Source organism: Vigna radiata, unplaced genomic scaffold (assembly GCF_000741045.1).
Source record: "Vigna radiata var. radiata cultivar VC1973A unplaced genomic scaffold, Vradiata_ver6 scaffold_498, whole genome shotgun sequence".
Taxonomy (NCBI): Eukaryota; Viridiplantae; Streptophyta; class Magnoliopsida; order Fabales; family Fabaceae; genus Vigna; species Vigna radiata.
The window spans coordinates 45,347-52,792 of record NW_014542729.1 but is presented as its reverse complement, the minus strand read 5'-3'; the positions used below and the strand labels follow the sequence as shown (position 1 = coordinate 52,792).

Here is a 7,446-nt window from a genome sequence, read left to right as displayed (position 1 = left end):
ATACCCTTGAAAGCTTAGGGTAGCTAGAGGAACCTTCCTTTCTTCACTAACTTGGTGGCGAGCAAAAAGTTGCTCCACCTTTATTTTCCAATCTAAGAAGGCCTCTACATCATCCTTTCCATGGAAATGAGGTAAGTTAATATTGACTTCTCTAGGGAGAGGAGGTTCTTGAATTTCCCTCCTATGTCTTCTAAAAGAAGAATAGTCTCCATCATAGTCTCCATCATAGTCTCCCATTCTAAAATTCTCTACCTCATGGTGAGAATCTCCACTCCTACTTCCCCTCATTCTCCCTTGCTCATCTCTCATGACTCTCAACTCATCTTGAATTATGGTGATTTGCCTTTCTCTATCTTGTTGAGCATAATCCATTTTTCTTTCAGTGTCAATTCTCCATTGAGTTAGCTCTCTAAGTTGTTTTAAAATATCTTTGAGAGTAACTTGTTCCTCAGAATCACTAACTCTTGGAAATTGATGTTTTGACATTTTGTGATTCTAAAAGTTTTCTTGTGTTACAACTTACTTAGATTTCACCCAAGAACAAATTCCAGGTAAGGGAGGTGAACCACTAGGGTTGCTTAAGTACCAAGCCTTGTCCTTGCCAAAAATGTTCTAGGCTACTTACTTAGTAGTTATTACTCCAAGATTACTTCTAAGATCACAAAGGAAGACTCAAAAACAAAGCAAAGAACTAGGACTCTAAATTCGGACTCTAGAAGAGATCCCTAGACGAAAAATTGAAAACAAATGGTAAATTGAAAGAAACTTAAAGAGAATGGAAATGTAAAGGTGAGGTCTCCTAGGTGAGGCTTAGACTTTGGATCTAAGACACACTCACCATCTACCAAATTTTAGGTTATGAGACTTTAAGTCAAGTTAGCAAATGAGGGAAGAACACTTATGAGCTCTTCCACTTCACTTGCTTGAAATGGCCCTTTATAAACAAAGAACAAATGAACTTTTACAAGAAAGAACTATATGAAATGGAAAGGAAATGAATTGACAAAAGGAGTAAATGATGTATGCAGCTCTAGCTTCTCAAAAACAGTGAGTGAATTGATTCAATTCACACTAAACTCTCAGCTACAAGTGAGGAAATTCTGCTGTTAAACTACTGTTGTATGCATCAGAGAATTCTGCTGTCAAACTGCTGCTGTATGCATCAGAGAATTCTGCAGCTGTTTGCACTTGTATCCTTGTCCATGAGCCAATTTCATACACTTGTTTCTCAACAATGAACTTCCTTTGAGGCTTCCTGTTGTAGTGAGTAATCTGGACTGTAAAACACCTAATCAATCAAGCTTATCAGCAATGCAATTCACCTCACTGTTGCCAGAGAATTGCACCCAAAAACTAGTACAGCACAGACCTTTTATCAAACAGGTGCAAGAGGTCCAAAAATTTGAAATCAAGAGATTAATCAGGTAGCAAACACGGTAGCACTTCAAAAGGATCCTAAGAATAGTTCTAGAGTAGATTGGACCAAAAACAATGATTAACAGCCAGTAAATCGATCAAAATAGCAGTGCTCTAGAAATTTCACAATCTGTTTGTGATAATGCCTCAAAGAACAGTGAATTTGGATGTAGAAATTGGTCAATCAGTCTCGGCAGTTTTTCACTTTATTGGATGCAATGGTTCTTTCAGCTTTTTAATGTGTTTATCTTATTCTTTGGACAATCTTGAATGCATTTTTTTTAATGGAACTAAGCTTTTACTACATCCATGAGTACTGACCAATCACCAAATTCAATCTAAATTTTGAAAAAAAATAAAAGTACTGCATTGCTACAAATTTAACCAGAATTGACCCAAAAATTTGGCAAGTCCTATAGGCATTTTGCATATAACATCAACTACTCATCTTAAACTGATGCAAACATGTTTGAATGATTAAAACAAACTTGTTTGAACACAAATTCTGCTAAAATTCAAGGTGTAACAGAAATTGAGTAGGTTGGTGCTGCTGTAAGCTATTTGAAGCAACTAGGATAGCCAAATTTTGCAAACCATGGTAATTCAGTTTGAACACAACAGAAATGAACTCAATACAACCAAAGAAAATTGCTCAAAATGGCAGAAGTATCAATTAGATGATTGGCAATGATCTAGTGCTCAATCCAAAACCACACGCAGAATTAACTCAATCAAAAAATTGCAGCTCGATTTACTGTTAATGTAATGTAATTTGGAACTTTCCAGCAATGTCACCAGGCGAATTGCAGAGCAATATCACGCTCCTTTGGTGCTTATTCTAGATCAGCTCCAATTTAACATCATGACAACTTCAAATTAGCAACACAGACCAAATTTAGTCAAGAAAACTCATGATTGATTGCTGGAACAGAATCAACCCAACACGCTGCACAATTTTAGCAAAGAAATCTGATTGAATGACACCAAATCATGCACCTGAGCTGTTCATAGATATGGTCATGGCTCTTTGATAGTGCAGAGTATATCATTTTCCAATCAGAATTTCACAGGTGCAGCCACGTAAAACCAGATTTGAAAGACATTTTTAAGCAACTGTACAAGACTTATGACACAACCATATATGTTGCTCAAATTAAAGACTCAAACAACAACATTAACCGATTAAAACGCAAAGGACTCAAGCTAAAACGCAGCTAGCACAAAAAAAGACTCAAACAAAACCTAAATCAAGATCAAATGAATGGAACGGATGGAAAACAGATTCAAAGCATTGCAGAATTTGTTTACAGTACGGAAATAGAAGAATGACACTTATCTCACGGTGTAGCTTGAACCTTGCTTTGAATACCACTTGATACACCAAGGCTTGATGTAATCTTGAAGATCCGTGAGACCAGAAGTTTGGAGAAGCAAAGTAGCGGATGCAATCCAATGGAACAGTACCAGCAATGTGATTTCAGAGGATGTTGGCAGCGGAGGTTGTGTTTGTAGAGGTTAGATGAAATGGAGGATAGCTTGAAGAGGTGAATCACAACTCAGAAGGCCCCCACACTAGGAAGGAAGTTGCAATGGAGAAGCAAGCATTGAAGTGACTCTCAGACTAGAGAAAGTAGTTATGCGTTTCAGCAGAGTTTCTCTAATATCATCCAAAAGTGAATACATGGTGTAGCCAAGGTGAGTTTTATAAGCTCCTCATCCTTTGGCCGGTGGTGAAAACGTGCTCATTCAAGATGGGTCACGTTCCACATTTCCAAACATGTGCTAAATGTGCTAAGCTTCTAGAAACTACATGTATTACACGTTTATTTCTATTTCTAAGAAGGTTCCCAGTGCACCTCCCTATCAAGCTAATCTCACCCCTGCATGTTGGTAAGGTCTCTTTTGTCCTTCTTCTTAGTTAGCTTTGATGGACTTTATTTGGTGGGCTTGGGCCCCGCGTATCAAAGGCAATATCGTTCATGCTTTCCTATGAACAATACATACAACAATGAAAACTTTGAAGCTCAATACCTCACACAACATGCTTTCTCAAACAATTTTCATTCATACACCCTGCCTAGCATCATAACCACAATCATAATTCATCACCCATATGTTTCACATAATATCAACATGCTGTGCAGCTCAATTATCATCCCCATCAAGTCATCATCAAATAGGCTCCTCATGCAAATTATTCAGTCAAACATCTTCAGAAATAGTATTCAAGCCAAGCATACACACGAAAAATAAAATTCAACCTATTCTAAGAATTTAAATGCAAAGGTAAAAGAGAGAATCTAGGTTGCCTCCTAGTAGCGCTTATTTAACGTCACAAGCCTGACCCAAAGCTATTTAGCACTTGTCAGTAAATGCAAATCCTTCCAACACCCATCAGTAGGTGTACCTTCCTGTTTTCCTTTAGTGGATACAAAAAGTTAGCATCCCTCAACAGATGCTACCCAAAAATTGTTCAAATAATCAAATATTTACAAGTTTAAAAATGAAATAAACCTAAACTAAAAATAAAAATAAAAATGTTTTACAACAATTGGGATGACCCCAACAAACACCCATTAATAGATGTTGATAATCTTCTCTCTTGATATCCTTTTCTTTTTCTTCTTCCTGCTGAGTTTCTTCATAAAGTTGAGAACACCACTAATGGAAAAATGACTTTTTATGACGTACAAAAATGACCTATTATGACGTAGTTTCTGGGGGACATAGTTCTGGGCGTCATAATAAGTCTGCGCGTTTTATGACGTAGAAGAAATTTACGTCATAATAGCTTGAACATATTATGACGTAGTTTCTAAAATCAGTCATAATATGCGCAAAAGATATTATGATGTAGATTTGTTGATACGTTATAATATGTGTTTTTCAGAAACTAACATATTATGACATACATTGTTTAGTACGTCATAATATATGTTTTTTTTTTTAAAAAAAAGTTGATTATTACAATTGACATTCCAATGAAATTATAATTATATTCCAGTGTTATCATCTCATCCAATCAATTTATAATCCATATAATTTCAAATGAACAAATGAATGGAACTAAGAAAACAAATATCATTTTAAACATTAAATTGTCTAATAATATTTAATACAATATTTATACATAAAATTATATATTAAATTCAAATAGTACATTAATGTCATACATTATTGAAGTGTAGCCAAGTTTCTATTAACGCTTAAAATAAAAGAAGTCCAGTTCCTTCTAATGTCTTCAATGTTTGCAGTTTCCATGAGAGATGAATCGTTAAAGATCTACAAATAAAACAACAGAGTTAAACAATATTGTAATGAATAGTTGGATAAGTATTTAGTTAGTTTTTTAATACCTGATTTCATGATTTAGTAATATTTGTAGAAATAATGGTATGCATGTGTTCCATGCTTTAATGGGATTAATAAAAGAAATAAGCAATATATATGCTATTGCCCCTGAAGTAAGCAATATTAATTTCAAGTCAGATGAAAAAGGTTAGTAGCTTAATTACTTGTTTAACTAGCTTCCTAAATAGATTTATCCTTTATGTGAGTCTAGTTAATGTGGCTGGTTTCTCTAGATTTCAGCAATAGTTCTCTATGATGTAACAACAAATAAAATGTTAGATCAGATTTCAGCAACAGTTCTCTCGATTCACCCCACGTATCTTCACTAGCTAATATGCAACTCATAACAAAAAGATAAACTACATAACACGTAACTTCAACATGTACAGATTTTGAAACATCTAATTTCGAGGCTATAACAAAAGATAAAGCCATTTCATTTAGCTCTTTCTAGTATCCAATTACAATTATAATTTTATCATACTTGTGAGCACCTACAAGGCTTTATATTACTTCACATATAGCATACATGGAATCTCAATAATTCAGACTAACACTTACAATTCTGTTATCCGAGTTATTACCATTGGTTTTCATTGGAAGACCACCTCATCTAAGATAATTCCAGTTTTACACAACCTAATTACTAATTTTTCAACCATACTTTAGTCCAAAGAGATAACAATTTTGACAGGTATGCTATACATATTTAGATTGAGTGAGAAAATTGATAAGCTGATAATTAATTAGTATTAAAAGCTAAAATAATAGTGAAGGCATCTGTCATTTTCGTGAGCATAATTAAATAAAATATATCCCACTAGCAATGTCAACATGTAAGTATTGTTTTTAGATTATTAGTGTTGGTGCCTTTTACTTATGGACACGTGCTTTGAGCTCCTACTCTTACAGCCTTGCAATTTTTTTAAAGGTAGAGTATGCAAAAGCATCACAATATAACATATGATCCCAACTAGGTCCCTTTATTACATCTATTGTTTGCAGCATACCCAAATAGCATAAAAATAAAGAAAAGAATATACACAAGTAACCTTTGCAATCTCAATTTATTTCCAGTTTCCTCTAAATATCCTTTTATTTCAGGAAGCAAACACTGAAAATATCTTTTATGGATTAGATGACATAGTAGGACAGAGTGATATAATCATTGTATATATTCTTCTCTATGTAGAAATTATGGAAAGTTTAAGTTTCGCTTTATGCTTAGCATATTGGTTTAACAATATAGGTTCAAGGTGAAATGGACAAGCTGGCAATGGAAGAAGCTGGCTTCTTGAACTGTGTCAGTGTTCCTGATGAGGCACCTCCATCAGTGTCCTCAACGGACTTGCCTCCTCAAGAACACTATCAGCTATCTCTCAATTTATCCAACTAATCCATTATGATTAACTTATGTTAAGAAATATTACTAACATTGACAAGATAATTTAACAGACCTAGCTAGAGTCACTTTCCAATGCTCATAGTAGAACAATCACACGAAGACCAAAGTACCCTGAGATTAGGATTAAATTCTCAGTAATTTCTGGGGTCAGTGTCAGCGATAAATATGGTAGTAAACCATTATAGTTACACAAGTGAGCGCTCATTAGTTATATAAATGCTACCTATTGTCAATGACATGTCATAAATCTAGTAGTAGATAATATTTTTAATGTAAAAGAATGAAGGAAGAAACAAGTATCTACTAATAAAATTACCAGAAGATCTTCATGATTTTTCCGAAATTCAACCTCAGTTTTAGAAGAATCCCATGCTATATTGTATTCTTCAGTAATCTCCCTCAAGACCTTGAGTTTTACCTCTCCAGATGGGGCAATAACTGAAAGCTTTTCAATGATCTGAAAAAAATCATATCAGATGAACAGATAGACTAATGATAGAATGTAATTGTTTAGAAGCTGAAAAAGTTTGCTACTCAAGCTACAATTAGGGATATATCACCGTGCGGTTTACGCCTGAATCAGGACGAAGTTCTTATGCTGCAGAGACAAATTCTTTCCCGTATTTAGTTGTAAACAAGTTCTTGATGTGCAATAAGTCTGAGACATCTGAACATCTAGGAGTAGCAAAAATTATACTTGCAATGGCTTCTCGCAATTCCGAGGGGCATTCCCTATCATGTGGAGAATGTTGTTATCGGAGGGGGTAATTTTTTAAAGAGTTTAGCGCAGCGGATTAATAACACAGAGAACGTAAAGCGTATTAGGTCACAGTTGAAACAATTTTAGCCTTTTAAAATAAAAACAATTTTCTTTCAGAAAATTAACCAAGCANTTTATGTGCGTTAAAGTAAAATGAGTATAGGGCATAAGAAAAGCACACAAGGATTTTTATACTGGTTCGATTCAACAGAATCTACNTCCAGTCGTTAATCACTACAAAGAGTGATTAACAGTTCCACTAAAAGGAATTTAACAGATTACAATAACAAGTACAGAAATAGAATGAAAGGAACCACTCTACCAACTTGAAGAGAACCTGCTCGGGCAATTGACAAACGATTCACGAGCTTCTCCTTTCACAAGNCCAGNNAGAGAACCTTNCCAACTTGAAGAGAGTCCACTTCGACTATCGACACACGATACGTAAGCCTCTCCTTTCACAAGACCAGGCAAGGGAACAAAGTAAACAAAAGCTCTCAAGAACGTTCCTCTG

At 34.8% G+C, this 7,446-nt stretch overlaps 1 pseudogene; it reads right to left on the bottom strand.

Annotated features, from left to right (window-relative positions):
* Nucleotides 1–6,262: 6,262 nt before the first annotated feature.
* The window catches only part of LOC106780588, a 23,179-nt pseudogene continuing 21,995 nt past the window's right edge, over nt 6,263–7,446 (bottom strand).